Source organism: Lissotriton vulgaris, chromosome 5, assembly GCF_964263255.1.
Source record: "Lissotriton vulgaris chromosome 5, aLisVul1.2, whole genome shotgun sequence".
Lineage (NCBI taxonomy): Eukaryota > Metazoa > Chordata > Amphibia > Caudata > Salamandridae > Lissotriton > Lissotriton vulgaris.
The window spans coordinates 1,592,021,660-1,592,030,352 of NC_141693.1; positions in this window are offsets into that span (position 1 = coordinate 1,592,021,660).

Consider the following 8,693-nt stretch of genomic DNA (forward strand, 5'->3'; position numbering starts at 1 on the left):
CCAACGAAAACCATTACAACGCATTACACTGGGGGGCGCTCTAGGATAAGGAATAGTTTTAATTTACTATCCAACACCTTCCCTAGTGTCCACGGGGACTGGAGTTGGAATAGTAAATTAAACTATTCACTATACAGCACCCCCAAGTGCAATGCGTTGTAAAGGTTTTCGTTGTAATACTTGCGTTGTAACAGCATGCGTGGTAAAAGCATGCGTTGTAACGTCATACATCCAATTGAGGAAATTGAGAATCTATTTACAGCACTCCTAAGAGGTTGTAATTCTAATAGTCCGGGCAAAAATTGTTAGAGGCCCTAAAAATAACACACTCTACTTATCATAGAGAATACCAGAGGGACAGATAACAAAGTTGAGTTCAATGGGGATTTCAAAGAAATTCAGAGTACAATCCAATTAGTGTGTATTCTTCAGTCTTTTCTTTATTGATATTTCAGTTTCGTAAAACAGATACTCCCAGCACATAGATCGCCAACACGTGTTTCGTCCTACACAAGGACTTTTTCAAGGCTGGAAAAATTAGATAATATACGATGTAATCACGAGTTTGAATATACACATTACTATACATTATGTGAATTACCATTCTCCATAGCCTGTGTAGCATAACACTACACTTGATATTAAATCTCGTGTGATAACAAATATACCCACATTGTGATGCATGATACAATACACAATATTTACAATATACAATATTTACAATACAGATCAAAAACATCCCTACTTCCAAAGGGATGTGTTTCATAATTAAAACAAGACTAAAGTGAGTACATATATATACACATTGGATTGAAACACAAAGTGTCATTATATACAATTAAAATATACACCCACCATAAACAAGGTGGAGTGGAGAATATGTTCATCATCAAAGCGTAAGAAGCAGACTGTAGTTGGAATGAAGCATAATACCTGAGGAGATAGAGCATAGAGATCCTAATTTTATACAAGTCTACGTTACTGACTATATTCAAATGAGACCAAAATGAGAGGCCCAATTTTGTCTGAGATAGTAAATGCATGATAGAGATCTATTCGAACAGCTTCACCACCAAGGATAAGTGCCAGGGGAAACGCGGAAGAAGAACACTGAAGTCTAAAATGTGGCCATGTACTAAGATATGTTGCAGTTAGTCCTAAGAGGTACTATAGATATATATAAGCACACGAGTAAAATAGAAATACCCCAATCAACTCACCATTTGTATTGATGGCAGAGTAGCTAGTTGTACTGGGGAGTGAGGAATGCCTTAAAATCTGTGAGATATTCGCAACAGTCAAGTACTGTATAACTAGTGTGCTGTTGGGAAATATATAATGAGAACAGGAAGAATATAAGTCAAAAGGACCCGATCTGTTACAAATTCATACTTAGTATTGCAAAATTAAACATAGTACAGATAGTAATATAGATCCTAGTTGGTAATACAAAAGAGCAACCAGTTTCCCAACATTGCAATAATATAAGCAAATAGCCGGCAAGGGTTATATGATACATTATGTTATAAATCGTAATCCAAACATGTCTCATCGGCCCGATACGAACATATATATCAAAATCCAAGAAATAAGGTGCCTAACATTATACACGGACATGTTATCCGAAGAGATAAGTATGCATAGCCACAGTGTTTGGTTAGTACGGGAGACTCACCTAGCTATATATAAGTCGATTTTGTCACTAAGCGTCTTCTACAAAGTAGTCATCTGGACGAACACTGGACAATTTAGACAGCATTCATAAAATTAGTGTTGTTGCAACCATGATAAGTTGTTTGACTGCAAAGAAATAAGTCCAGAAGATAGAGTAAGTCACGGAGCTCCCATTTACGACCAACCTCGTGTCTATCACCCTAAATTGTCATTCCCGCTTACCGGAAAATTAGGTCATGGCATTTCCTCACCAGTCCGTCCCCGTAACGAGAAGCCGTGTAAGTACACAAGCGGCATTATATATACTTGCCGCTGAGTTGAACTTGCCGCCATATGCGGCATGAACCGCTGGGCATAGAAGTAAAGAAAGGACTAGCTTGTAGGGCAGCGTGCTTCCTACGTTAAGGTGGCATCCATTTTTTTTTTTTTTTTTTATTTTTTTTTTTTTTATTAAACAAGCCGTAGGATAAACATTGGTACATTGATTACTTCATATTTAGAAAAAAATTTCAGGCAATATACAAGAGACAAAACTACACAAACTAAAAATAACGTATGACTAAACGTTTTTCCTTTCATAAAAAGCTAAAACAAAAACGTAGTCAGATTGAAAATATAAAAACTATTGGTATGGAACAAACATCAAGATTACAATACGGATTAATAAAGTGCTAGTGCATTGTAGTATGGAAGCTGCTAATTTAAGACAGCAAGAATATTATTGTACACTTTTTTTTTTTTTTTTTTTTTTTTTTTTTTTTTTAAAGTGCTAGTGCAGTAACATGTAAAGTTGGCATATGTAAAGAGATTAGAGCGTTAAAGTGGGTGAACCGACAATATATATCAGGAGGAGTATTATCCTATTTCTTTAAAGTACAAATGTAAAATCGCACAACGTTAACAAATTAATATATCTTATGATGGAATACACAAACGACTGGTATAATATAGCAAATTAAATATGTAGTTGAAATTCATTAAAATGTAGAAGCGATACATTCTAAAAATTTGACTTAAATAAGACTATTGACTTCCTTTTATCGATTCAAGCATCTCAAAATATTTCCAGTTCCTTTCAAACCTAGCAATCGCTCCCACTCTACCTGCATAAGCTCTCTCAAAGTTACATGTTCTTCTCATTTTATTAATCCATTTTAATTGGCATGGGGCTATCGTAGATTTCCAATTTTGTAAGATTAAAGATCGTGCTACCGCCGTAGAGATAAAAATAAACACTTCTTCTGATTTGTTAAACCTGTTCCTATCTTTACCGATACCGAAAAGGGCTATCTCTACTTCTGGTAGTAAAATTTTCCCGATTGCCATCTCTATGTCTATAAAGATCCCCTTCCAAAAGGATTCTAACTTAGGACAGGAGAAGAAAATATGTTGCCAGCCACCCTGACCCCTAGTTTTACATCTGAAACATTTGTTCTCGTATGCAGGGAATATTTTCTGCAAAGCCTCAGGGGTATAATATAACAACCAACGAGAAAAAAAAGACATACGTTTAAAATTAGCTGCACGGAGTGCTTTGTTTCCTAAATGACATATGACTTCCCAGTCTTTATCTGTAAAAACACACTGAGTCATAAGGCTAATTTTTTCTAAGTGACAAGCAGTTATTGGAGATGGTCCAGAGGGGAAGAGCTTTTTATACCAGAATCCAATACCTGTATGTTTCTCCCCATATAGAGTTGTTAACAAAACATTAGGTGTTGTATCTAGCCCTCCTATTTCTTTTTTTATAAAATTGACCAGTTGTATATATTCGAAGAACCTAATACGTCTAGGATGTGCTCTATCTATTACCGTTTGCCAGCCAATTACAGAATTTTGGTTGAGTAGGTGCCTTATTTCCCCAAATCCAGCGGATTCCCATTCTAGCAGGTGATTCAATGATATCTGAAGACCCATCTTAGCACATTCTATCAATTTCAAATAGATAGATCCATCTGAACCATATTTTTTAAATAAGAGCCGTAATCTTGATGCATATCCCATCAGTGTCTTATATCTGGTTTTCTTAGGAAGCTTTGCAGTTTTTAAAAAGAAAAAAATTTGAGAGCCTGATTCCTCAAGCATTTTATCCAAAAAAAAATTGTCTCTTGTCTGTCTATTCCTTAATAATCCCGCCACTATGTCAAAAAAAGCTGCTTCATAATATGTTTTAAAATGGGGCAGAGCGAGTCCACCTAGATTTACTGAAAGTTGTACCACCGAAAGCTTGGCTCTTGAGGCCTTTTTATTCCAAATAAATCTCCTCAGCATGGATTCAAGTTCATTAAAAAAGGCCATGTTAACTTTAATTGGGATATTGCTAAACAAGAATAAAAGCAAGGGCAGTACGTTCATCTTTACCAAAGCCACTCTGCCAATCAAGGACAAAGGCAACAGGTCCCATTGTTCAAGTAAGCTCTTGATTTTGTTCTTCGTTTTTACATAATTTAAACGAAAAAGTTCTTGATACTCCCTGGTTACATAGATCCCTAGGTATCTTATTGGATCCCGTTTTTCTGCTTGGAGCTGGAGTTCTAGCGGAAGAAAATCTGAATTTGAGCATAAAACAAGAACTTCTGTTTTTTTCTCGTTGATCTTATAACCCCCAATCTTTTCGTATTCCTTAAGATCTTTCATAAGATGAAGAATATTTTCTTTATCGGGGGCCATATATAAGATAATATCGTCTGCGAATAATTTTAGTTTTGACATTCCAACGATTGGGGGAGATATTGCTATATTATTCCTTAATTTTATTACTAGAGGCTCAATAAAAAAAGTGAAAAGCAAAGGGGATAAAGGGCACCCCTGTCTAGTGCCTCGATTAATTTTTATCTTCCCTGCTTGCCTAGCATTAATTATAACCTGGGCTGATGCCCCTTCATAAATATTCTGCAGCATATTAATAATTAGGGCAGGGAACCCAAAATAACCCAAGGAAGTAAATAAAACTGACCAGTTAACTAAATCAAACGCTTTTTCTGCATCAATCATTAAGATGCATGCAGGGATTGTGTTAATATTAAAAAAATCTAGCGCCTGTATCAAATATTCTGTATTAGCAGCCATATAGCGACCGGCTATAAACCCCGTCTGGTCTTGATGAATTACCTCCTGGGCTGCGAACACAAATCTTTGAGCCCAGATTTTCATAAGGATCTTATAGTCCGAGTTCAACAGACTAATTGTTCTAAAGGAATTCACATCCTCGGGGTTTTTATCTTTCTTCACGAAACTAATAATTGTGGACTCTTTGAACTCTAAAGGGACCGTCCCGCCAAGTCGAATAAAATTAAATAGATTTTTTAAGGGGTCTTCTAATTCCTTCAAAAACACTTTATAAAACTCAATTGGGAACCCATCTATTCCTGAGGCTTTCGCTCCCGCTGTTTCCTTTATACCATTTTGTATTTCTAGGGAGCTTATTTCCCTATTTATTTGATTATGCCTGGAGACAGAAATTTTGGGTATATCCAGATTGTCAAAATATTCCCTGATTAGTGTTTCTTCCACTTGAATAGCAGGAGAATATATTCTCTTGTAATGATCTAAGAATATTTTCGCGATCCCCTCACTCCGAGTCTCTGTGCCACCGAGGGGATCCTGAATTTTCAAAATAACAGAGGACTCTTGTTTTTTTCGGATTGAGTTAGCCAAAAGCTTCCCCATCAGTTGACTATCTTCATATAGTTTTTGCTGGAAGGCCTTTGAGCTGTTTATCTCTTCCAAAATAAAGAAGTCCCTGAGCGATGCTTTGGCTTGTTCCCATTTATTAGGCATTTGATGCAGTTTTAATGCATATTCTTTCTCAGCGATACACTGAAGGGTAGATATTTTTCCCTTACGGACATTTGCCTTGTTGCTGGAATATGCTATAATCTGTCCTCGGGCTGCAGCTTTAAATGCGCCCCATATTGCAAAAGGCTCTGCTGAATCCTTATTGACCAAAAAAAACTCTTTTATCCATTCTCTGAAGCTCTCTACCCATAATGTATTCTGTAGGAGGGTACGATCCAGCTGCCACCTGGGACGCACCCCCTCCGTACCCTCCAGAATCAATTCAATTTCAATCCTCCCGTGATCTGAAAACGGATTACAACCTATCGATGCGTTGGAAATTTGCAACGATCTGGATGATAGAAATAAGTCTATTCTAGAGGCTGTCTGAAATCTATTAGAATAACATGTGTAATACTCAGTGTTGGGGTTCAGTGAGCGCCAAGAGTCTCGCAGTTGGTATTCTGCCATAAGGGCCTCTAGCACCCTTCTAGTTTTTGGTTTTAGTTGTTTCTTATTCTTGTTAGAGGTATCCTTCTTTAAATCCTGAATGTAATTAAAATCGCCCCCTATTATAATTTGCCCCGGAATACCCCTTAACGTTTCACTAATTTCAGTCAGGGCTGTGGTGTCATCCAAGATTGGGCCGTAGTAATTTACAAGGTTGAATGTTTTTCCCAGCAATTTTACTACCACCCAAAGCCATCTACCTTTAGGATCTCTTTGTACCTGCACAATTTCCCAGGGTAGGTTTCTTGAGAAGTAGATTGCGACACCCCTCTGCGCCACCCCTGCTGAGGAGAAGAGCCCCTGGGAGAAATATCTTGGCAGAAACAATTTTGGATAATGTGTTTTCAGGTGTGTCTCCTGGAGGAAGACCACCTGGGGTTTAAGGGCTGTAATCCATTTTAAAAGAGCACCGTATTTCTGTTTGTTGAGAAGCCCATTTGCATTTAAGGACAGGATTTTACATGGATCAAAACCCATCTAAAGAAAAAAATCTTAAACATATTCTGTACCAACTAATTTCAAAAATAGCAGGCCTACTGTGCTTGTATTTTTTTACTGCATTTACCCCCCCCACCCTACACCCCCCCAGTGACGTGGGAGCCCCCCCTCCGACCACGCAGCCCACATCTCCCCCCCTCATAGCTTCTTCAGGTGTCTTCTTGTTACACCTGGTGTGACCCACTAACCCAGGCGCCACCTTGGTTGTTTCCCTCTTTTTTATTTGCTTTTATATGAATATACATATTTCTTTTTTTTTTTGTTTTGCTTTTGCTAGCAGAATACTCGGATTTCTTAAATGTAAACGCTTTTTAAGTTTTTTGAGCTTTTGAGCCTTATAACCTAGGCCTTTGTGGATATTTCATTGAGAAGAGTCTGAGCCTCTTCAATATCGGTAAACAAAAAGAATTTTCCCTTTACAAGAACCTTCAGCTTTGATTGCTGAGCAATCGAGGCCTGGGCGCCATTAGCTTTGAACAATTGTAACAATTTTACGAATTCTTTCCTTCTTTTGGCTGCGGCCGCAGTCATGTCTGAGAATATCCTACATTTAATAGTTTCTGAAATAGCAAACTGACGTTGTTGATAGGCCTTTGAAAGAATCCGCTCCTTAATCCTGAAGTCCGCAAAATTCAGTAAGATAGTTCTTGGAAAAGGAGAGTTTGGAAAACGCTGAGCTGGTACTCTGTGGGCCCTAGTTATTGTTAGGTCTCCCTCAAAGTCTGGCAGGACTACTTTCTGGATGAAAGAGTTAACCCATTGTATCGTGTCTGGGCCTTCTGTTCCTTCGGGAACCCCCACAATTCTCAGATTTGATCTACGAGAATGGTTCTCCAACTCCTCAAGTTTATTCTCCATAGAGATCCTCTTCTTTACAGCCTCCTGGGTTGCTCCTGAGGCCCTATTCATCTGATCTTCCAAGCTTGCTATCCTTGACTCAGCTTCCTGAACCCTTATGGGGAGTGCTAATGTTATTTCCTCCAGCTTATCTATTCTGGCATGGATGGCAGCAAGCTCAGTACGTTGATTATTTTTAATCTCGCGAATTTCGTCGAGAATTAAATTGAGCATCTCACGAATGTCTAGCTGGAATTTTGCTTCAGATCTCCCTTCAGAGTCCAGTATACTTAAGTCGAGCCCTGTTGCTTCTTCATTCCTGGGGGTTATCGCTTGTATGATTTCCCCATCCCTTACTTCCTCATTTGCTGTTGGAAGCTGGATTAGAGGTGTAGATACTGTCTTGTCGGGGCCTTTAGATAAGGCACTTGGGGTAGGTGTATCCTGTGAAGAGGAGGGGAGGTTCAATTTTGGAGTTGTTTTTTTCGCAAAAAGTGGAAAATCCTTCACTTCCTTTCCTCTGGTTCCACTCTTTCCACCCCCCTCTTCTGACTGGGCTGACTGGGCTGCTGGTAAAGCCAGAGTTGGAGAAGAATTTGGGGGTTGAGGTTGAGGATGAGCTACCACCTCCAGCTGAAGAGAAGGAACTACTGTATTAAGGTCAGCCATGTTGCCCTCCTTGATAACTTCCTTACACTGTTCTTCATGCTGTTGGGGGGTGGAGGAGAGAGGCAGATCATCATCTGAAGACTCGGGTGTTGTGTCTTCAGGCACAGGGCTTTCCTCCCTGTTGCCATCCTCTTTTTTATCCTTAGCAGCCTTGCGTGCCGCCTTTCTAGCCAGAGCAAGGCGAGTTTTAGCCTTCTGTCGGGCAGCCGCTTCCACTTTACTGAGTTTGACTGCATCCTCGCACTCTTTTCTGCGGTTTGCCCATCTTTAGAAGTGCAGCCTCTCCTTTATATATATATTTTTTTTTTGCAAAGACTTTAACTGTACAATTGCGTGACCATCAGAAGTTTTTTTTTTTTTTAATTCCTCACAATTGCAGCTTGGCAGTTTTTATAAGGCCCTGGAGTTTTGAGAAACTCCGCTGATACTTTACAGCCGATTTTTCATGAAACGCTTGAATAAAGTGTAAGACGCTATATCCAGCTTCTGCTAATGGAAGGGTGAGATTGACATTTTTTTTTTCATTTTCTTTTCATTTTCCCCCGCTTTTGCCAACCTGTTCCTAACCCCAGTCTTTGAATCTCTCAGTTGTCGTGGTGCTGGTATCCCTGAGGTATCATTGAGGGAGTGCTCACCTCTGGCATTCTTAGAATCCCGCCGGCAGTCCAGGAACGTAGTGAGTGTAGAACGCGGTAATTACCAGCTGAGCCGGACTCGCGAGGCAAAAG